General features: G+C 37.4%; 1 pseudogene across 1 annotated transcript in view; it reads left to right on the top strand.

Annotated features, from left to right (window-relative positions):
- Positions 1-1,364: 1,364 nt before the first annotated feature.
- Positions 1,365-24,197, top strand: part of LOC307193891 — a 167,045-nt pseudogene continuing 144,212 nt past the window's right edge. Inside the window, exons 1-2 of the transcript in view lie at positions 1,365-1,482; positions 10,273-10,346. The product of the transcript in view is annotated as an uncharacterized misc_RNA (transcript). The remainder of the gene's footprint in view (positions 1,483-10,272; positions 10,347-24,197) is intronic.

Below are 24,197 nucleotides of genomic sequence, written 5' to 3'. Positions count from 1 at the left end.
AGATCCATCAACTCAAAAGTTGAATTACATCACTCTCCTAGAGGGCATGTATCACTATACTGGGTTTGCTTTTGTTTTGTTCTGTTTTTTATTCCCCCTTATAATATAATAAAAGAATTCTTGCAAATTTACTGTGAAGTGATGTGCAACATACTTTGAAAGCGTGATGGTTCTTTAGTATAAAGAGCATAGACTTATGGTTTGGACTTTTGATTTAAACAGTGCTTCTTTCATACTGTAATGGGAAGAGTTCAGCCGTTTTATTCATCCCTAAGATGGGATAGTGGGCTTGTTATGAGGATTTAAAGGGGTGCTCCTTACAGTCTGACGCATAGTGACTTTCAGCAAGTGGTAGCTCTTTATTTTGGTGCCAGGGAACTCTACTAGGCAGCTTTTATAGTCACCTAGAAGTAACTAGACCCCAGACAGGGAGAGAGCAGTGATAGAAGTGAAAAGAATAAATGGAGATGCAGTTTTGGGGAGGAAATGGCAGAAGTTTGTGAGAGAGAGGGAATAAGGGCAAGGAGAGAGTGTTATATCAAGGAGAATGGCAGTATCGCTGACAAGGCAGTACATGTTCTGATTCAAACTCTATTTGATCTTTGATTTAAGAAAAGGGAGAGGTCGGGCTTCCCTGGTGGCGCAGTGGTTGAGAGTCTGCCTGCCGTTGCAGGGGACACGGGTTCGGCCCTGGTCCGGGAAGATCCCACATGCCGCAGAGCGGCTGTGCCCGTGAGCTGTGGCCGCTGAGCCTGCGCCTCCGGAGCCTGTGCTCCACAACGGGAGAGGCCACAACAGTGAGAGGCCCACGTACCGCAAAAAAAAAAAAAAAAAAAAAAGGAAAGAAAAGAAAGAAAAGGGAGAGGTCAGTGTAGCTGTTGGGCATGGTTGTGGCGGAAGAATGATTTGTATAGTGCAGAAAAACCAAAACTAAAATAAGTGGAGTAGAGAAAGGAAGGCACATTAGAAGTAAATATGCATCATTACGGGGGTGATAATTGGTAAGGTGAGCGGGGAGAGGTAGTGAGGCTGTAAACCCTCCTGGAACGACAGATTCATATTGTGAGTCACAGTATGATTGATAGGACGTAGAACAAATTGGGTAATTATTTACCGTGTATATCTGATCAGTCTCCAGAGCCTATTACTAGCCCATTTTAAATGTCTCTCAGATTTGCTATCCCCCCTCCACATTTTGTTTAGAATGTCGGTTGTCGTCACCAAACTCTGTGTACAATAGGAAAAGTTCTCTTCATAATTCTCCCCTAACTCCCACTGAGGAATTGCTCCCTTCTCCAATCCTTGCTGTGTGCTGTGTCAGTCAATCATCATAAAGCTCTGTTATCCTCCTGTCATTTGTTATGATGAGTCACATCCAGGACTTAAGTGGCAACAGTGAACCAGGGCCAAAAAGCCAAGGAAATCTTGAATATCTTGAAACAGTGAACACAGCCTTGGGTGCCTCAAAGGTGTTTGCTACATGTAAGGTGTAGGGTGGAGGATTTCTTAACTGCACTTGACTTTTAAAGGTCCTGCTCACCAATGAAAATGTCTCTTGAAAATTACTGCTTGGTTCAGTGTCTGCTCATCTTATATTGTATAAAGAGCCAATTTAATAAACGAGGAGGGCAGGAAACTACAGAATAGAAATAAGGACAGTAAGGTGTAAAATTTTACTAGTATATCACTGCATCTAAAATAAAGTAAGAACACATAGCTTTCATATTGATTAGCACCAGCCGATGAAAGTTATTTCTGTCAACTATTTTTGGAAGGCAGTGGTAGGCGAGAGGGGAGAAGAGTTTAAAGATTATATATTATATATATATAAATGTCTATGTTTATAATATATTTAGAAAAATACCAAACAATAGTTAGATCTGTATACATAACTGTCTAAAGCCGGGTCTGTGTCTCTCTCAGTGTGCTAAGTATTTTCAGTGTTTGTTCATGGAAGAAAGTTACATGACTTGTGAAAATAGTAAATGAATACAGGGGCCCTGAATTTAAGTTACTTTTTTTTTTTTTTGCATTTTCCTTTGACAAATGATTCAAATGAAAATTATTTTGTACATTTTATAAATAATTTAAAACCAGCATTTCCCTTGAGAACGCAATATTCTTGCAGTGAAATAGTTACTGGATTGGAAATCAGCTCCAGGCACCTTCACTGGTTTTATTGAGTGACATTCATCCCTAATCTGTAAATGTAAATCCACTAAAATATTTTGGGAGAAGTTGCTATTATTGTTGCTTTATACAATAATATCTTTGAATATACTAGAAGGAAAAACCACTGTTTATAATCTCTACACCCTTTTAATATATATTGTTTTTTGGAGGGTGTTTATCTCTTAGGGTTTTTAAACAAAGCACGGGCAAGTTTCAGAGTTGGTTTCAAAATAGAAATTGCGGTTTTATTAGCTACTGAATCAAGAACACTTCACTATATTACTTCCAAACAGTTGTTGTCTTGTAATAATATTTGTTCCCCAGAGAACTGGAGTTGACTCAGCTTGGAGGTGTTCACTAATGATCTTTTGAATCATCTACTCCTCCATAATTTTTATTCCTCTATCTTAGAAAGCTTACAACATATTGCTAATTTTTCAATAATGATACATGAAATGTAATGAGTTGTACGGGTTTCCAGATTATTATACGAATGACCTTTAGTGTGATGTTTCACTGGGTACTCCAAACTCATATCCCATAATTGCATGAAGATATTTTTTAAAATTTTGCAATCTCCACTTAATAACATACTAAATTTCACTATGTGCTATTCCAGTTTAGCTAGTTAATTTTCATCAACATGTAAGCACAACTATCTTTTTAGCTGTGTCTCTCAACTAGCATATCATAATTATTCTGAAAAAAGTAAACACTGTTAATTAAAACAGACTACCTCAAGGCAGGTATATATTTTTTCCTTTTCAATTCATTTCATAGTATCTGTTTTTCTAATTTCTGCTTTATTTCCTTTACAGCTCTTGTTACACTCTGAAACTATCTTGTTTGCTTATTGACTTTTTGTCTGTCTTCCTCACTGGAACGCAGCATCTGTAAGCAAAGGAAACTTCTGTCTTGTTGCATGCTATATCATCATTGCATAGAATAGCACTTGTCAAATCATAGACTTTTAATAAATAGTCATTTGACATCTTCTGCCATAGAATGCTAGATTTTAAAGCTGTCCTTAATCACAACATCTAATAGCTTTCTTCAAAAAAGTGTAGGAACATTCTATTAATAATAAACAATAAATATACTGACTAAACTATGAACATACTAAGTCAAATTTTCAATCTACCTGTGAGTATCATGTGTCCATATTCTAATAATTTTTTAGTTAAATGAAAATTTGGTAATTTAATTAAAAAACAAAACAATTTCTAAAATTATGCTCAGCATGGGCTTAGGATAAGACACAGACCTTTTGCTTCAAGAATATATTCCTAAAATAAAAGCACAGCTTTTTTATAAATCAAAGAAGACTGTAAGGAGTTAGGAATCAGCAGAATACATATTCAAACCAGGAAGCTATGAACTGCTTTTAGGACGTTAAAAGATAAACTGGTGCATATTAAAAATTTTTCAAGTTTATTTGAGCAGAAATTAATTTGAATCAAGCAGCATCCAATCTGGTGGATAGAAAGGAGCTCTGACAAGCTGCACAAAATCAAAGACTTTTATAGGCGATAGGTAACAGGAGCAAGAAAGTTCTACGAGGCAAATGTTGGTTGGTTATCGCAAGGTAACTTTCCTTCAGCGGTTGGCAGGGTCTATCGGGCAGATTTCCTCACTGCTTCTAATCAGGAGATTCCTAATTGACTGGTGTAAGATTCCTCTGGGAGAGGTGAAACTATAATTAAGTCTTGGTTTGGTGATGTGGGGCTTAGCATAAGTAGCTCCATTTGGGGCCTGTTGTCTTGTTTTTAAGAAGGGGAAGTTACCTTTAAAGAAGTAACTAAATGATTTTGAAACTATCTTAGGATGTGTCAGTAATCTATAAGTAAAAATGAGGAAGTGGAACATGAAAGAAGGCAAGAGATACTGGAAGCTATTGCATGCGTTGGAGAATTGAGTTTGGTTGGAATTGTGTGGCAAGTAAGGTTAGAAGAAAGGTTTGGGTGTTGCTGTACCAAGTGTTCCATTCCAGGTTGAGAAATTATATTTAATTTATTAGGAAACAGAAACATTCCATGTTTCTAATTATGGGAGTGAAATTGTAAGAACTCTGCTTTAGTATGATTAGTATAAGCAGGACTAGCTGATTTGACAGAATGAAAATGTAATGTGAGGCAGGAGAGTAGGTAGTAAGTGTCTGAAATTGGTCAGGAGAGGTATCAGGCATTGCTGAAATTGAATAATGGCTCTGGGACTTGAAAGAAAGGCATATTTCAGGATGCAAAGTTAGGAGTCTCCAGGGCTTAGATGTGGATAAGATCTTAAACTAGCTCTGAACTATGATCCCAGTGCTGATTTTGGTCAATTCACCAATTGTGCTAAAGAGGAAGCCCGTACACCCATTCTATCTGTCCCATTTTTTGTTAGGCCCCTAAACAAAGGTAGTGGCATACAGAGACTCATTTTTGTGCCGACTGTTGCTTTTGTAAACAACCCCAAATTAAAATTTTTATCAGTATTCTCATTTTGTTTCATATATGTGTTAAACCTGGGAATATCAACAGTGAACGATCTTTTCCCATATTCCACTGTATTTTGCAAGTACACTTATTCATGACCTCTTAGGAAATTTAATGATTATCAAAGACGTATTTGGTAGCATTAAGTGGTGTGATATGAAACGGGCAGACAACCCTCTTTCTCTTAAAACCTCCAGTTTCCAATTTGTCAAGTTTTGTTTTTGTAAATCATATTATTTATAGTGGCTAAGCTTAAGGCGAATGTTTTCCCAGAATACTACTTCCTGGGACAGGATGCCTCCTCCTTCTCACAATGAAGCATCTGGGGTCATAAGGTTCTGTTCTATGTCCTCCCCTTCCAGACTTTGCATACTGCTTAGTTTTCTTTGACCATCGTAAGTTTTAACTCATAATACTTGACTCACTCTAAAACTTCCAGACATAGAGAAAATACTGGAAGATTTTGCTTAGGAGCTAGGAATGCACCTTTCTTTCTTTTGGGATCTCCATTTTCCCAGTCTTTTTAAGTCTTTTATTCCATCACTTTTTTTGTAAAATTAAAGTTGCTTTCTGATTCTTCTATAGAACTATTATAGCAGAGCAATTGGGAGACTTTCCTGCCAAGGTACTCCATAAAGTCATTGAAATGCCAGTGACTTTCTAGGTCATGTCAACTTATACTCTTCCCAGGTTATTGAGAGTTAAACACTTATCTCTTAGACAAGAGAAGACTCTATCTCCCCTAAGGCACAGTCTTACCAATTTCGACACAAGGCCACATACTGTTGGTCTTTTATAATTAGCCACATTCCTCCACTGGTTTCCCTAAGTTCTGAAATCGAATGAGGAAAAAAAAAGATCCAAATGATGTTATTAAATTATAGAATACTAGCAAGCCCTTTCATCGTCTTGTATGGAATAAAGTAAAGCTTAGCAAGAAGCCTGTGCTAGCAAATACCTCAGATGTTGTTCTCTTAAAAAGAGTCATTTAAATAAAATGACTATCTTCTTTTAATGAATAACTAGATGAAAAACAACATTGAGTTTCTAATGGCATTTTGGTACCATCTGGGGTGAAGCACAGCACCTATTGAATTATAAATATTTATATCACCTAATTAACTAGAAAAGCTAAGAAACACAACTTGTGTCTTTTTTTCTGTTAAAGTCAACATAAGCAATAATTCTAGCCTGGGCATTCTTTTGTGGGATTGATATCTAACTTTGGAGACTCAGAGTACTTCAAAGTGTTGCAGGTGTTTTGTTGTTATTTGGCTTTGTTTTGTTTTTTGGTGTTGAAACATTATCAGGGGCTGCACTGGAGAATTTGAAGCCCATGTGGCAGAGGAACCACAAAGGCAGGGCAACCATATGTATCTCAATTTGTCTGGGCCAGTCCAGTCCAGTTCAGACCAGTTGTCCTCAGGTAATTATTAATAACTCTGCCTTTCACTTTCAAAAGCATCTTGGTTTGGACCATACTTTATATGTCAGTTATAAGGCACAGGTTAAACATTTCTTGTCACCTAAAATCAACATGTTCACAGTTGAAAGACCAGACTGGGGCTGTGAAAGGGGCAGGGAGGAGAACAGAAGAACAAAAAAAAGTAGTAAATAGAACTGGATCTACTTACATGAAGGGTGTAGCCATAAAATCATTAGACTGTATTGCCACACACTAAGTTTTTTAGGTCTAATTCCATCTGGCTAGCCCCATATCACCAATGACTAAAATATTCTTTGTTGGAAATCTGGCTAAATGACAAGTGGAGAAAACTGTGTTGATAATGGCTGTCAGCCAAGTAAAGCCCATTGTTTGAACAGCAACATTAATTTGCAAACATTTCTTTACCAGAATTGGAACACTTACTGATTCAGTGACAGAATAAAAAATAGAATATAAAGTTTTAGCTCAAGCCTTTTTCTATTAGCTTATACTTATGGTTGTTAACACAAAGTTAGGTAAGCGGTATGAAGAGAGCGCTGATATTCCAGATGTGTGAAAGAGAGAGCAATTGGGGTAGTAAGTGTACTAAAAAATAAAGGCTCCATTTTGGAAATGAAATTGTCAGCATGTTATATAATTCTATGATATTTTAATTGAAAATACCTAAAAAATATTACCATAAAATAGACATTTTTCACAAAGATAGAAAGTAAACATGTTTTTAAAATGATGTTCTTAAAACAATCTTTGTGGAATTTTTAGACATGATACATTAGATCCTCACGGAACCATACTTAGAAAAGGAAGGAGACCACAGTTTCATGGTCATGCCAGTGTCTCCCTTTCTCTGAATAGGGGATAGCATTGTATAGTGTCAAAGCCTACTTATTACCCAGTGAATAAATTTTTATAATTTATTTTATTTTGTATTTTTATAAGCCTATTAGAGAGTATTAAAGTGCTGTGAAAATATAGATTTTGGTAAGTTTTATGTCTTACAGCTTTCCTATGGATTCATTTTCATAAGTGTACTCAATTTTGGCTTTCTGATCCAGCTATTGCAACTCTGGGAGATACAGGAATATTTTACAAGATGGTGATGTGTGTGTTCACAAAACAAATATAGTGGAGAAGTAATTTTGACCATCAAAGAAGTAAAAGAACTTTGCTTTGGCAAATAGTTTTTCCTTCATTTAAAAAAACTATTTATTATGGGAACAAAATCCAAAAATTTACTCTATATCTCTTTCAATTCATGTATTATCTTTTGTCCATATCAAATGCATATATACAATTTACAAGAATTTAATCAAGGTATGTTGTCATTTTTGTTCTTTTTTCAGTATATAATATAAAATAGTTTTTATGTATATAGAAAGTTTTCAAAATCATTCATTTCATAGTTGGTCTGGAATAACAAAATATTTTCTGACCATATGCCTAGTACTGGAAATTTAATTTCCACTTGTGTGCTGTATAAATGTCACTGCAATCAATAACTTTAACATATACATTTTTGTATTTCTTTAATAAAAATTCTTTTGATTGAAATAACTAGATCAAACATAAGAAGAACTATGTATTCTTCAAAATCTTTGGCCAAATACCTGTACATAATTTATAATACTAGTAGCAGCATAGGAGTTTTTGTCTTAGTGCAACTTCACAAGAATTCTTTTAAATTGTTAATTTAGTAGGTTTAAATGGTACCTCAAATTTTGAGTAATTTGTAATGTTTTTATTTCTTAGAAGGATAGATACTTTTTTCTAACGTTTGTTTAATATTTGTATACTTAAGAGTATGGAGATGGGATGTGGAGTGTGGGAGGAAAAGGCACTCAGACTCTGTTCAAATTAGTAACAGATATATCATTTCTTTGATACAACTTCATGATAAGACTAATTCCAAATTGAATGTTGACTATTCAATCAAATCCTTAACGGGAGATAATAGCAGATGTAGCTAAGATTATTTTGTATTTGCAGGAATAAAAATATTTGACCCCTTCTGTAAAGTAATTGGCAGTCAATGATAAATATATTCAAACAGAATACTCATTGAATCATTACTAAGCCAAAAGATTATTTCTCTGTGCTCATTGTCTGAATCCTGATTTTTTAATTAATGCTTTATTAAGAAGGAAATTGGAAATAAAATCATTGAAGTGTAGGTGTATATTAGGTGATGCAATTATATTTTCTTGAGATATTCTGCTTATGTTTATTATTAGGCAGATAGTACTTAATGTTAAAATTTTCTTTTCCTCAGTCAAATTATTAATCCACCAGATCTTTGTAAAAATTTGACTTACATTTTCAGAGGTTATTATATTTATATGTTGATGAGTGAAGCAAAACTAAGGATATCTACTTTGAATTATCAGTTATATATTAAAAATAAGTAAAAATGTATGTATGACTTTGTGTACATAATTTGAATTTATTATGTGATTGAAGGAGACAAAACAATGTGCATTAAATTATACACACAATCTTAACTTTTGTTGAAAAACCATTGCCTTTAGAAATACAATTTTTAACATTTTGAAATATATGACTGTCTTACATAATTTCCTGCATCTATTTTATTAAGAAAATGTTTTATCAAAAATTCAATAAATCTAATAAATAAATAAATGTAAATCTTTTAATATTTGCAAAGGCTTTTAAGTTAATATAAGTAGCTATTTGCATAATGATTATACTTGAGAGAATCATAAATGTTCTTTTCTTTTTTTCCCCTTGTTGTGGCTCAGCAGTGGATCAAAAGCAAATTGTGATAATTGTTCAATCAGTTAAAAGTCAAAAAAAATGCAAGGAAGAAAACTCTTTTCACCTTTTTCTAACCATTGTTCTTTTACCAGAGAACAATGGGAAGATCTGGCTGTCAACAGATTTTCTGTAATAAATCTTAGCATTGCCAGTGGTAACACAGGCAGGCGTTACACACTTCCTCTTGTGGTACAAAATATGGTACACAACATAAGGTAGGGTATTATTGTCAAAAAATATTTAATTTGAGTCCAATCAAGTCTTTGGGTATTATTTTCAGTTTATGAGAAATAAAGAAGATAGGTGAATAGTTAAGAAAATTCCTCTGTTAGATACTGAATGTCATTGTGTATAATAAAATGCCTATCATTGCATTCAATTTGTTATTGTTTTGTATTGCTTTATAAAAAATTACTGTACAAAAAAATTATGACTTTGATTTTTATGGAATTTGAGGTTTGCCTGTGTCATCTCATTTGAAACACACAACAACCTAGGGAGACAGATACAGCTGTGCTCATTTTAAAGATGAATCTGACTCTGGAAGAGTAACAGTGCTCTACTCCTAAAATATACTGCACTTACTAAACATAACAACATTCCTGAGGAACTGCTCAAGTAGCTGGGGAGGTGGACAAGTTGCAGTGCTAGGGAGCTCAGTGTTCTAGGGGATAAGTCAGTATAACTATTTAATTGGCATCAGCTATATGAAACTGCACAGAAATTTTTGAATCATTTAGTTGGTTGGAACATCATCTTTAAGAAGTCATTCAGTCATTCAATGAATATGACTGTCAACTATGTACCAGACAGTTTTTGAGGTGTAGGGGAAGCAGCAGTAAATAAAATGCCCCTACCCTCATGGACCTAACATCTTCATGTGGAGGAAACAAACCTTAAACTTTTTTTTTTAAAGTACATATAGAATTGCTCAGAAAGTAAATACATTTTATAGAGAAAAATAAAGCTGGGTAACCAAGTGAAGAGATTAATAAAGGGGAAGGCAGAGCAGAGTTATATTACTCAGGTGATTATGGAAATCCTCTCTAATAAGAGACTTCAACTGTGTCTGAAATAAGTGGGAAGTTGAGCTATGAAGGTATCTAGAGAGAGACCTGCTCAGACAGAGGGAACAGAAATGGCAAAGGATTAATGCAGACATGAGCTTGACAAGCTGGAGAAATAGCAAGAAGGACTTATGGCTGGAGTGGAATGAACCAAAGGGCAAATAGAAAGAGAGAATCAGAGAGGCAGCTGATAGCCAGATCGGCATGAACTTTGGAAGCCATTGTAAGCACTTTAAGTCTGAGTGAGATGGGAAACCAGTGGAAGGTTTTGTCAAAGAAGTGATGTGATCTGTTCCATGTTTGGTACTTTTAGAACATTTCTATTCCGGATTATCAGGTGGTGGTGATGATGGAGGCGTAAAGCAGCAGCAGAGCCTCCCAGAAAGAAAATTCAGTAGCTTCGACGAGATGGTTAGTAGTGGAGGTGATAAGAAATAGATTCTGGAGGTATGTTGAAAGCATAATCTAAAGAAACTTACTAATAGATTGGCTATGTGAGAGGAAACATGAGAGAAAGAGTTAAGCCAAACCTCTAAGCTTTTGGACTTAGGCACATGGAAGGAAGAAGCTGGCATTTACTGAGATAGCGAAGTCTGTGAAGAATCCAGTTTTGGCTGGAGGCATCAGGACAGAGAAGGTCAGCCAGAGAAAGACAATGAATAGCATGATGAATATTATGACAACGGGAACAGACAAAACCATGTGAAGTAAAAATATTTCAGCCTGATTTCATTTTAATAGCTATATGAGTTGTGGCCCTACTATGTAGGTAGAATGTGGTAGAAATAGAAAAACAAAACAACAACAACAAAACTCAACCAAAAGCAAAAACCAACAACAAATTGTAGAATTGTGTGCCCTCAAATGAGGCGATGGAATCAAGAAATTTCAAAAGAATGGCATGAAAAAAACTACCAAATGACACTAGTAAATCTTGACAGACATAAGGAAAGGCACAAATGTTTTAAGAGAATGGAAGAAATGCAAATGAAGCGGGCAAAGGAAATAGCAAAAACCTTAGCAGGAGTTCAGACTTCTCTGAGTAAAAACTAAAAGAATTAGGTAACAATGTGGCTTGCACTAGGACACAGACTTCATTTTTTTAAGTTTTAGAGACTTAATTTGTGTGACCTATAATGGGCTCAGAATGTGACTTAAGGTCACAGACCAAAAAAAAAAAAAAATGTCCTGTGATGTGAACAGAACTTTTAATGATTTATATGAAATCTCAATGCATTGGCATAGAAATTCTAATTTTCATGGATTGGGATATTTTAACTAAATATTTAGAATAAGTATAGAAATTATAAATTAGCATATAAAATCAAACACAAAATTGGACAATAAAAATAGCTTTTAAAAATGTATCATTTTGTCATGTTCAAAAATATCTAACTTGTTTCCCATGCGAAAACTGCATTTTAAAATCTGCTAGAGCTCTATCCAATCAAAAACTTATGACTGCACTCTTCCATTTGGAATAGCTGCCATGCCGTTTTATACATGTGGCTAACGTGGTGAACTCCTTTCTCAAATTTATATAGGATCCTCATTATCAACTTGGCCTTCGGGGAATCAGAATATGCTGAAATGAAATTCCTTGCCCTTGGTTCATATTTGAGGTATGCAAAGTGACACAAGTCTCTTAACTGTCCCTCAATTAAGGGGTGAGCAGGGGTGAGCAAGTGATGTCAGGGTGCACAGGGTGAAGAAGGAAGGGTGTCCGCAGACATCTCATTTGCACATTTACAGTTCACGATTCACATTCCAGTTCAAAAATAAGATGTAATAGTCCTACTGTGTGATATACAGAGACAGTTTACTGTTGGATAGCAATTCGCTTTAGATGTCAATTTTCTCAGTATATGGCGGCTAGCAATTATTGATTGCTTTGTGTCATCAATTGCATACAAGCAATTTTAAAGTAAATGCATCAATATCACTCAACAATGATAAATATCACAGAAACAAAAATTATCTCTTATTCTTTCTTGCAAATATTTAATCTTCTTTTTGGACCATATATCATGGAAATAAAAATATTTCCAGAATAATTATTTACTTCAGATTAGAAATGACAATGAACTGTTCAAAGAGGAAGTCAAACCCTTAGGTTTACTGCATTAAAATGTGTACTTTTCTCTGGAAAACAGAAGTGGGTCAAGATATATTTTGGAACTCCTATTGCAGCTACATCTTAAATAAAAACCTCCCCCAGGGCTTCCCTGGTGGCGCAGTGGTTGAGAGTCCGCCTGCCGATGCAGGGGACACGGCTTCGTGCCCCGGTCCGGGAAGATCCCACATGCCGCGGAGCGGGTAGGCCTGTGAGCCATGGCCGCTGGGCGTGCATGTCCGGAGCCTGTGCTCCCCAATGGGAGAGGCCACAAGAGTGAGAGACCCGCGTACCGCAAAAAAAAAATTTAAAAAGGCAAAATTGTGTTTGGGCTTCCCTGGTGGCACAGTGGTTGAGAGTCCGCCTGCCGATGCAGGGGACACGGGTTCGTGCCCCGGTCCGGGAGAATCCTACATGCCGTGGAGCGGCTGGGCCCGTGAGCCATGGCCGCTGAACCTGTGTGTCCGGAGCCTGTGCTCTGCAACAGGAGAGGCCACAACAGTGAGCGGCAAAAACTTCCCCCAGAGAAGGAACTTCTTGCCAAAAGGCAGGTCTAGGTGGTCATTTTTGTCTTGCATGATACTCCTACTTACCCTTGACAGGGGAGGATCAGTGCATGATAGAACTATCTGTTAGAGGATGAGGAGTGTACTGTATTGTCCCTTTGGGAATTTCAGAAGAAAAATGAGGTTATACTGTAAGTTGATGCTTGTGACTTCTCAAGTTGAAACTTAATATAAAATCAGACTTGAATTTGCACTCATGGCAAACCTAATTATGGGAAGTAGAAACTATGAGTAAGTAGGGTAGACCAGCCATCAGAGAAGGTATGGGAGACATAGAGAAAGAAAAAGAAAAAAAAAAAAAATGAGAGAGAGAGAACCTAGAGCTGGCTTCATGAAATTGGAATTTGTTTCATCACACAGGACCCCCAACACAGAAGGGCCTCACCCTTGGTTTAATGCTCTTCTGTCACTTGCTTGAAATTCTTACTTGTTTTTGAGCGAGGGATCCTGATTTTCATTTCGCATTGTACATTGCAAATTGTGTAGCTGGTCCTGCTTGTTCCCTTACAATTTCTTCTCTACAGAGCCAGATTAATCTTTTAAGCCATAAATCAATCATGCATTCCCCTACATAAGATCCTCTATTTTTTCCCTGCCAAACTTTTAGGATAAAATCTACACTCCAGACTTTTGCCTTAGAGAACCTACATGATATTGCTGCAGCCTGACTGGCCCACCTCTCTGCTGTGCTGCTCACTCTTGCCTCATCGGCCTTCTTTTCGCTCTTCCCACAAACCAAACTTTTTCCCTAGGTCTCCGTGCTTTCAGATCTTCAGCCTAAAAACCTTTCCTCCAGCTCTCCTCCTCCTATAAGATTTTTTAGAACAATTCAAATCTTACCTCCCGTATTACCTCCTTAGTGAGGCATCCCCTAAGCAGCACCTTTTAGTAATCATCTATTGTATTCCCATCATGTGTACATTTATTTGTTTCTTTGGTTTTGGTCTGTCTCCGCAGCCAGCACTCCCTACCCTCACCCCACCCAGTGTCATCTCCATGAGAATGGGGGTGTCATTTGCTGGTTTGCAGTTGTAGCCCCTGCATCTAGACCATTGTGGGGAATATGGTACTTGCCCACAATTGTTTCTTGAACAAGCAAATGAAAGGCATTAGAAATCCTAGAAATGGGAAAAATAAATTTGATACTGTTCAGTGTCCAACATATTTGTGAATATTTGCTCCAGTAAAAGTGCCGTAACATCATTCTTTGGTCCAAATATAGAGAAAAATTAGAAAATAGAGTGTAGATACTAACTGTTCTATCTAATCTAGAGATAATGTTTATCAATAGAGAATATAGTTAAGCAATGACAAATCTGATATCAGTCATTTATCCAAGATTATTTATTTTAGTCAAAGTCATTCTTTAACTTACCACGTAGGAACATCTGAGAGCAATATAAATCAGAGACAGTGCATGAGTGTTAATGCTTTGAGTGTTTCCCATGATGAGTGATCTGTTATTACTTGTATATACACACTTTTGCAATGCCAAAATGTGATTCAAACTACAGTAATGTTCCAAGAATATGTTATTGGGCTTCCCTGGTGGCGCAGTGGTTAAGAATCCACCTGCCAATGCAGGGGACACGGGTTCGATCCCTGGTCCAGGAGGATCCCACATGCCGCGGAGCAGCTAAGCCCGTGTGCCACAACTACTGAAGCCCGCGTGCCTAGAGCCCGTGCTCCACAACAAGAGAAGCCATGACAATGAGAAGCCTGTGCACCGCAATGAAGAGTAGCCCCCACTCACTGCAACTAGAGAAAGCCCGCACACAGCAACAAAGACCCAACACAGCCCAAAATAAATAAATACATTTATATAAAAAAGAATGTTATTAATAATATACTCTATATCAGCACAATTTCACTGAACTGTCCACACCTCAAAAAGGGTGGATGTTATAATGTGTTCTAACACTCTGCATTCAGTGTTTTCTGTGACAACATATTAAACCAGTGTTTTACAAACGGGGGTTCACAAAACTCAAATGGACTTCCTGGATAGGCACATCTGCTATGGCTGAACAGCTGCCCACCCTTCTCCCCTCGAGCTTGTAATTAATCATCTGACCTGCTGAGAGGGGGAGAAGAAAAGCTAATATTAAATAACAGCTGTCATATATGGAGTGCTTACTATGTATTTTATATATATTCAACATCACAGCAAACCTATAGGGTAATTTCTCTACCTTCATTATGTGGAGTGCAATATATGAGGGGCTCAACACATGCCACATTATATAAATCTTCATGACTCTATAAAAGGGTTAATTATTCTCATTTTATAAATAAGGAAAATGAGGTTCAGGCATGGTAAAGAACTTGCAAATACACACAACTCATTTGCAGAAAAACAAAGATCGTAATCCACATCTAACACTGAGTTCTGCTAGATCCTGCAGATCCTCAGAAGGAGGTTAAACAAAGTATTTAAAATATTCCAGTGGGGGTTAATTGGTTATGTTAGCTTTTCCATTGCTGTCTATTTTGCATGCTCCTTATGACTCTTAAAACTGAATTCCCTATTATGGACAATTGCTGATCTGGGTCAAGGAATCTTCCTTAACATTACCTCCTCTTTTTTTTTTTTTTAATTTATTTATTTTATTTATTTATGGCTGTGTTGGGTCTTCGTTGCTGCGCACGGGCTTTCTCTAGTTGCGGCAAGCGGGGGCTACTCTTCGTTGCAGTGCCCGGGCTTCTCATTGCGGTGGCTTCTCTTGTTGCGGAGCACAGTCTCTAGGTGCGCGGGCTTCAGTAGTTGTGGCGTATGGGCTTAGTTGCTGCACGGCATGTGGGATCTTCCTGGACCAGGGCTCGAACCCATGTTCCCTGCATTGGCAGATGGATTCTTAACCACTGAGCCACCAGGGAAGTCCAACATTACCTCCTCTTGTCGTGACACTTGGAGAAATCAGTTCCTCCCTTTTAAGGCCAAGTCTGTCACTGTCCGTGTCTGTGTTAGCTATGATGCCTATCCTTAACTATTCATCTTTTAACTTGACATTCATCTTTTCTTGAAATAGCTGGAAATCTAGTTTCTCTCTGTACTAGTCTCTGAGGGTTGCCACAACAAATTATTATGAACTGAATGGCTTAAATGGACAGAACTTTATTCTCTCACAGGCCCAGAGGTCCGAAATCAAGATGTTAACAGGGTTCTTCTGCGGCTCTGCAGGAGAATTTGTTCCATGCCACTTTCTGGTGGTTGCCAACAATCTTTGTTGTTCCTAGGCTTGTAGAAGCATCACTCCTATCTCTGCCTCTGTTTTCACATGGTGCTCTCTTCTCTGTGTTTCTGTGTGTCCCTTCTATTTCTTATGAGGACACCAATCCTCGGATTTGGGGCCTACTCTAATCCAGGATGACTTCATTTTAATTTAACTAATTATGTCTTTAAAGATCTTGTTTCCAAATAAAGTCACATTCTGAGGTTCTTGACAGACATGAATTTTTGCACACCGTACAACCGACTGAACTTCCCAGTTGTCCAGCAGCTCCCATGAAGGAAATTTACCTTTCTCATTCCTTCCATTAATGAGGCAAATGAGGTGGCCATATATCTCTTTGATTCAAACTATTACTTATAGATTATCATATTTTGTTTTGTTAACTAAATGGCTTTTTTGATAACTCTGTCTGGCACTTTTGACACTCTTCCTTCTCATTGTAACCATATACCAATATCCAAGACACTTCCATCTTTGTCAATGTCTTGGGAACTTACCCATTATCTTTCTTTCATCCTCATTTTCTGTCATTAACAACAGAATGTCCAGATTAGTATTGATCAACTATGATTCCAAAGTTGTTCCATGTACCTGAATCCACAGATCTCCATTTCCATTATCCCTGTGACTTTGTTTACAGGCTCTGCTTTACACATAAATTGGAGCTTCTTCCAGGATCTTAAACTCAAAAGTCTGACTAGAATCTTCAATCCGGTCATCTTACCTCTTCACTCATATACTATGGTTTCACGTAGTATGGCCTTTAGTTTCTCATTCCCAACCCTAGTACCTCAGTCCTTTTATTTATTTATTTTTCTGACTTTTTAGCCTTGTGTTTAAGTGGATTTTCAACCCCATTTAACTCCTATGCTCTTTTATAGGTTTTCAGAATAAACTGTCTTTTTATTTTACCCAGGTTCATAATTAAGACTGATCTATACAACAATACTACATGTATTAGAATATTTATGACAACAACAATAATAGTAACTAAAAAAAAACCCAGCGGTAATAGTAACAAAATAGCAATAATTTATTAATACATCTTTCAGGCATGGACTAAGATCTTTATATATCATTAAATCTGCACAAAAAGCCCCACTATAGAATGGCTAATAATTCCCCAATTATACAAATGAGAAAACAGGTACAAGGAAGTTAATTGCTAATGATTACTAATCACTTAAGAACTGAGATTTGAACTCTGGTTTGTCTGACTCCAAAGCCTAAGCTCTTAGTTATGATACATTATGACAACCTAAATTTGTACTGATTTTTAATTTATAAAGACAATGTTAAAAATAAGCTTTATGTCATTCTTTTATTAAGTCAGTCATGCCAATATGAAGGTGTGATGTTCAGATCAACTCAGAGAACCAAAGCTCATTCCTCCTTAAAGCAGTCTGCATTAAAAAGCATCCCTACATATGTTCTTATGAAATTTTTGTTTTTGCCACACATGTACAAAAAATCAAACTCATATTTCTTCAGCATTCATCAGACTATTGAGACAATAAAGCTCTGTGGTTATCTTATTCCCACATTTCTTTTTTTCTTTTTTTTTTTTTTTAATTTAAACTTAAGCCAGGTATAGTATTACAAATTGCAGCCAACCCTCAAGTCTGACAGTTGGAAGGCCCTGCCCCTAAATCCCCTGAGGGGTTCAGGCTTATCTGCTTCTGAAGCCAGGTTCACAGGGATTTGATCACAGCATGGCAGCATGAGTGGGATGGGATCTACCTTGATTCAAGTCAGAGTTTTTTCCATCAAAACTGTGTGATTTTAAGCAAGTTACTTAATCTCTCTAAAATAATCACTTTTCTCAATTACAAAATCTAATCTAATCTCATCTACTCATATAATCTAGTCAGAATTTTTGTGCAGTTAGCAATAACAGAAATAAAACACCTAGCACCCTCCTTTGAATACATTACAGAATATTCTTCTCAAATCCCTATTTTAATAATAACAGAGGGACGAGCCTTTTTTTCTTTAATCAATTTACCCCATTGATAATGCAAACCACTTATTAAAAGGCATTCTACCTTATTTGTCTCTTAAACCTCAAGTTGTGGCACAAAATAATTATCTATTAAGTAGAAATGAATTTGTACCAAACAGGTAAAATAGGATAAAGAGCTGATCCCTACTCTTGCACTTCATAAAGCACATATTTATTGTTTCATTAATTCCAGTAATTTACTGCCCCATTAAAATCCCAACCTCCAAGCAAAACCTGGAGAAGCGACCTCACTTTATTAAAATTATTTCAGAAAATAGCCCTTGTAAATTTAGTGCTTATTAATTTAGATTTTTTTCAGCTTAGAAGTTTAGAAATAAATGTGATTAAAGGAGAAAACTGAGTTTCAAATTCTGAGACATTTAGGATTTTCACCATAATCCTTGTGAACAATATTTGGCTTGAAAATATGTCCAGTTTTCTTCCCAAATCCTGTCAATCCCAAGGATGATTAGCCTTAAAATTTCATTTTTCCCTTTAGCTACCTGAAAATTTGTGTAAAAAATACCCAAGTTTCTTTATAACTGGCATTTCTATGTAATCATTTTATAAAATATAAAAATTGCTTTTCTCTCAAATGAATGAAATTACTTTCCCCCAGGTTATCTCAAGTATTTTCTTTGGATTTTGTGCCTGGTAAAAATTAATTGATAAAATATTATTCTTTCCAACAACTAGAAATTTTAAATCATCCTTTGTCAGATTTTTCTTTTATGAAATTTGATTATGAGAATGTATCCAACTTTTTAAAAGATTTTTATAAAATATTCCTTTTATGAGAAGCAATTTCTATGTATAATTTAACACCCACTTACCTCTCAAAAAAGAATCGAAAGCATTTAGGAGCATTATTAAACTGCTCATCTTCAAATATGACAAATTAGTTTAACATTACCCTTCAGGTTTTCCTTTAAATGACTTTGGAAAAGACCTTAATTGTGCATTTTCATCTGAGTGAACTGAGAAAACAGTGTAAGACTGGCAGTGGGTATAATAAAATCATTTTGTTGACAATTTGACCTCACTACTGATAAGAAAGAGGAAGTATTTTTCTTTTTTTTTCTGTCACCAGGACTACAATTTTTTTTAATTTATTCTTTTTTTTACTTCTCTAACTTTGCTGTTCAGGGAGACACTGCTTCTACAATTACATTTTTAAAAATAATCTGAAAAAGGTACAAGCCTTTCGTTGCTTAGCTTTCTGAAAGATAATTCAGTTGCAGACTTGGACCCTGAGAAATTGTCAGATGCTAAAAACTAAGTTTTTCAGTGAAGGGTGAGACCAGGGACCATTTAATCACTTTTATTCCTTTCCAGAATGAGGGGTCTGGTTGGTACTGGGAGCTTTTCCCTAGAGGGCACTGGGAGCTTTTCCCTAGAGAGCCCCCAATTAAGAGTAGGCACACGTTCCCAGAGTCCCTGATCTCTTGTCAAATTGTATCCTGGTTATTATCTATCTATCCCTTCTCAGAATCTCCTAAATGAGTCTGTGTGTTGAGAGTATCTTTGCAGATTAAGGGATGCTCTATACTTTTATAAATTGCAATCCTGGACCTGCTAGCTATTCTGCTTTCAGAGTAGGTAGTGGACTTATACCTTCATACTCATAACTCTTTCTTCCCTGGCCACATCCCCTGAAACTATAAAGTAGGTGAAAGAGAAGTATGGTGGTTGAAAGTGTAGGGGCAACTCAGAGTCCTTCTCAGCCTACCCAGAGCCCTGCTAGCTCCCTTGTTGCGGCCCTGGCCTCACATTCAAGGAGCCCAGGTGCTCTGAGTGGCATAGTATGGAAACCATTGTACATGTTCTTCTGCCGTTTTCTATTTATTTTGTAATCCCTTCAAAATTTATTTCAGACACATACGTGGAATCCACTCTCCTTCTCCAGGAAATGTTCTTTTATGAGAGCAGAGTTTGCAGCTAACACAGAAGAGAACAAATTCTAATATGAAATAGACATAATAGAAATATACTCTTGTCCTTTTTCCTAAAATTTCTCTACCATCATTGAAACGATTCATTCATGGTTCTAATAATTTGGATTAGGTATGTAACACTGGACTTAGGTCTTTATTCTGGCTGAATGATTTGAATAAATAAAAACTTTCAGTGGCATGTAAGTTGTCACACTTCATGCACATATGATCGATGTTGTATGAATCTATAGAAAGATGCATACACAAGCAGAGGTAACTGTGAACTCTGTAGGGTAGTAGTTAAGAGGGTATGCACTGGAGATGAATTTTCTGCTTTAAATACTTGGGAAAATTGTTTAACCTCTCTGTGCTCACTCTCCTCATCTATTAAAATAAAGACAATAGGGCTTCCCTGGTGGCGCAGTGGTTGAGAGTCCGCCTGCCGATGCAGGGGACACGGGTTCGTGCCCCGGTCCGGGAAGATCCCACATGCCGCGGAGCGGCTGGGCCCGTGAGCCATGGCCGCTGAGCCTGCGCGTCTGGAGCCTGTGCTCCGCAACGGGAGAGGCCACAACAGTGAGAGGCCCGCGTACTGCAAAATAAATTAAAAAATAAAAACAATAATATTACTCATTTAAGAGAATTATTAGGCAGACACAAATAAAATATTGCTTGTAATTCAGTTAGTCTTCTTCTGGAATGTAGTAAAGGCTCTATAAATATTTGATAATAGTATTACGAATAAGCATGGAAGATTTTGGGTGTAATGAAGGCTGAATAATGAAAGGTCTTCTTTGAAGATTGTTTCTGAAGAAGCAAATATAGTTGAGAAAGGAAATTGATACATAATTGTCAAATATGTAAGAAGCATTGGGCTTCTGTCTACTGTATGGTTGTGTTCATTGTCCACCCATGTGTGACCACTGTAATATTCAATCCTGGTTTAGTGCACAATAGAGAAGGAAAAACAATCCAATACTGTTAAACTCTGAAAATTGAGATTAAACGGAAGCATCGTTCAGTTTCCAGGACTAAGAAAAACAAATTGTATTTTACTTAGCCTTTCATATGGGGAATTGATTGCTGGAGTTGGAAGTTTCCTTTAAGTGAAAAAACACTTTGTTGAATTACTTCTCTCCTCTAAGACTTCATTAAAAGTAGTAAAAGTGTACCAAATCGTTCACTGTCTAGTATTTCAGAGTTTGATATTTCATTACAGCTAGCTTGCCCTCATATTATCTCCTTATTTCTCATGTTATTACCTTTGAAGAAAGATCAACTGACAATCTAATGCCTTAAGTTTTTTGTCTAAGATATATTGAGTTCCTTGCTCAATAATCATTTCTAATATTTTATTCACTTGCTAAAAACATGATCCTTTTATTTTACTGTCCATGGAGAGGAGAGGAATGGTTTGCTGTCCTCGGTGAACGCACAAAACCCCTCTACTCTACCCATTTGCACAGCCCCATACCAACCTTACTCACAGCAACCCACGTGTGTTCCATGTTGTGATCCAAGGCCTATCCTTTTATACCTATGGGGGCCTACACAGCTCCACAGCCTATTTCTGCCAAAGTTACCTGCAGTACCACTGGTAGTACAAAACTTAGGAGTCTCCAAAAACCGTACAGCATATGGTAAGAGACCAAAGTCAGGACCGCTTGGGTCTATCCACCTGTCTCATAGCTAGCTGGACAGCTGCCTGGTGATGCTGCCTCCCTTGACTCCCCCAGCCCTCCTCCCTCCTGGTCAGCCCTGCTGCCACCTCTGGTGGGCACATCTTCACCAAATCCTCTGATTTCCATAAGGGATTACTATGGATATATCTGCATAGACACCTTTTTTTCAAAGAAGTAGGATATAGATTAATGGGTTGGGTGCTATATAATTCGGTGACCTGATCTAATGTTCAAAATTAAGTTCTTATTATTCTTTAACAGCTATACTCAATCCTTTTGCGTTCCAGTTTGGCCCAATACTAAGCTATGGAATATAGATTTATATTTTTAAAATACGTACTGTTTATAGCATTGGCAAGATATATAATATACCACTGATAGCACCCAGGTGATTTTCAATAAATAAATTTATATGTCTAAAAATATTAAGCAAGATCATATAGTGTTGTTCAACATATTTGATATATTCAGTAATCCACAGTTTGGAGATGTAAAACAATAAAAACTACATGTTCTCTGGGTCAGAAATTCTGTCAGGCAAAATTGAGGTGACTTGTTTCTGTTTTTCAGTGTCTTGAATCTTAGCCAGGAGGATTGAATAGCTGGGGCCACTGAAGATTTCTGGACTCATTTAGAAGCATTTGAAACCACATTTCTAGTGCCTAGGATAGGGTGACTTAAAAGCAGGGTTCAGCTTGGATTGTCAACCAGAGCCCCTCCATGTGGGCTCTCCATATGGCTTGGGCTCCCGGCAGTGTGGTGGCTGGTTTCCAAGAGGGGGTGTCTCAAAAAGAAGTATCTGGAGAGTGAGTACACCAAATGATCCAGGAAGAAGCTGCATGGTCTTTTGTGACTTAGCCTTGGAAGTAGTTTATTGGGCAGTACAAACCTGCCTGTATTCAAGGGGAAGGGATAGAGACAGAACCTCTTAAAGGTAGGAATATCAACTAATTTGCACCCTTTTTTTTTTTTTTTTTTTTTTTTTTTTTTTTTTTTTTTGGCGGTACGCGGGCCTCTCACTGTTGTGGCCTCTCCCGTTGCGGAGCACAGGCTCCGGACGCGCAGGCTCAGCGGCCATGGCTCACGGGCCCAGCCACTCCACGGCATGTGGGATCTTCCCGGACCGGGGCACGAACCCGCGTCCCCTGCATCGGCAGGCGGACTCTCAACCACTGCGCCACCAGGGAAGCCCCCTTTTTTTTTTTTAAAGTTCCACAAAGTGAACCCTGCCTGCAAAGTATGTATATTCTTCTTAAGTGCAAAATACATTCATTGTCTCCAAAGACCCACCCAAAACTTCATTTTATTTTAGCATCAGGCTCAGCCTTGAGATCCAGAATCTTATCAATTAAACTAGATCGAGGAGTAGACAAAACACCTCAGGGTCAATTCCTTGGCACATTATTATTTTTTTTTTGGTCAGTCTGAAGACCTATTAGCTACCCCCAAAACACCCAATAAATGTGGTTGAATAGGCACATTATAGTTGTAATAGAGACTTCCATTCAAGGGAAGGGAAGGGAAGGGAAGGGAAGGGAAGGGAAAAGAGCAGCACTCAGCAAACATGGATCCACAGCATTTCTGAAATGCAGTGAGGTACCTGTGTCATTTCCTTAATTATAGCCCAATGATGTTCTCTAGGACTAATTCCCTGCAGGTCTTGACTGAATCTCCTGGAATCTTCTTTCTTCTAAGTCATTTCTCCTTGCCCTTTGATTTTAGCTGTGTAGTTTTCTTAATCAGCTCCTACATATAGAAGTTGAGGAGTCCAAATGCCTCTTTTCATTTTGCACTGTTCCTAAACTTTTCAATCCAAGCTGGTATGTAATTCCTTTATAGACATTGTGAGCTTTAGTATTCATCACTTTGTAATCCACCACATCAGACAAAAGCCATTCCCACAAATCTCCTTGAGATGAGTCCTTCTCTACCTTGGGTTTCTTGTGCAGCTGTGCTACACTATACCCAGTATAATTCTTAGAAGTTTCATTGCTTAACATAGAGACTCTGTGAGGCACATCCTCAGTATTCTTTTTTTTTTTTTTTTTTTTTTTTTTTTTGCGGTATGCGGGCCTCTCACTGTTGTGGCCTCTCCCGTTGCGGAGCACAGGCTCCGGACGCGCAGGCTCAGCGGCCATGGCTCACGGGCCCAGCCGCTCCGCGGCACGTGGGATCCTCCCAGACCGGGGCACGAACCCGTGTCCCCTGCATCGGCAGGCGGACTCTCAACCACTGCGCCACCAGGGAAGCCCACATCCTCAGTATTCTTAAAAGGCCTTCTGTCTGCCTGAGTGAATTTATGAAGTTCTGCGTGAAACCATCCTAAAGTCTTAACAAAGGCTTCAGAGTCATATCCTTGGTTGTATCTTCACCCAGAGATTAGTGTATGAGAAATATCTTTATTTTGAACCCCAAAACTCCTGGTTCTTTTACATTTTCTTTAAATTCTGTTTGAAAAAAAATTGAATAATTCATCGTTTAGTCTACCTCTCTATATCCATACCTTATAATACAGTGTCTGAGTCTGCTTGGGCTGCCATAACAAAATACCATAGACTGCTTAGCTTAAACAACAGAAATTTATTTTCTCACAGTTTTGGAGGCTGGAAGTCCCAGATCAAGGTCTGGCAAGGTTTACTTTCTGGTGGGTACCCTTTTCCTGGTTTGTAGATAGCAGCTTTGTTCTCATATCTCCTTTCCTCTGAGTGCATGCAGAGGAGGAAGTGGAGAGG

This window comes from Stenella coeruleoalba (genome assembly GCF_951394435.1).
Source record: "Stenella coeruleoalba genome assembly, chromosome: 11".
NCBI classification, from domain to species: domain Eukaryota; kingdom Metazoa; phylum Chordata; class Mammalia; order Artiodactyla; family Delphinidae; genus Stenella; species Stenella coeruleoalba.
This window is presented reverse-complemented; position numbering and strand designations above follow the sequence as displayed.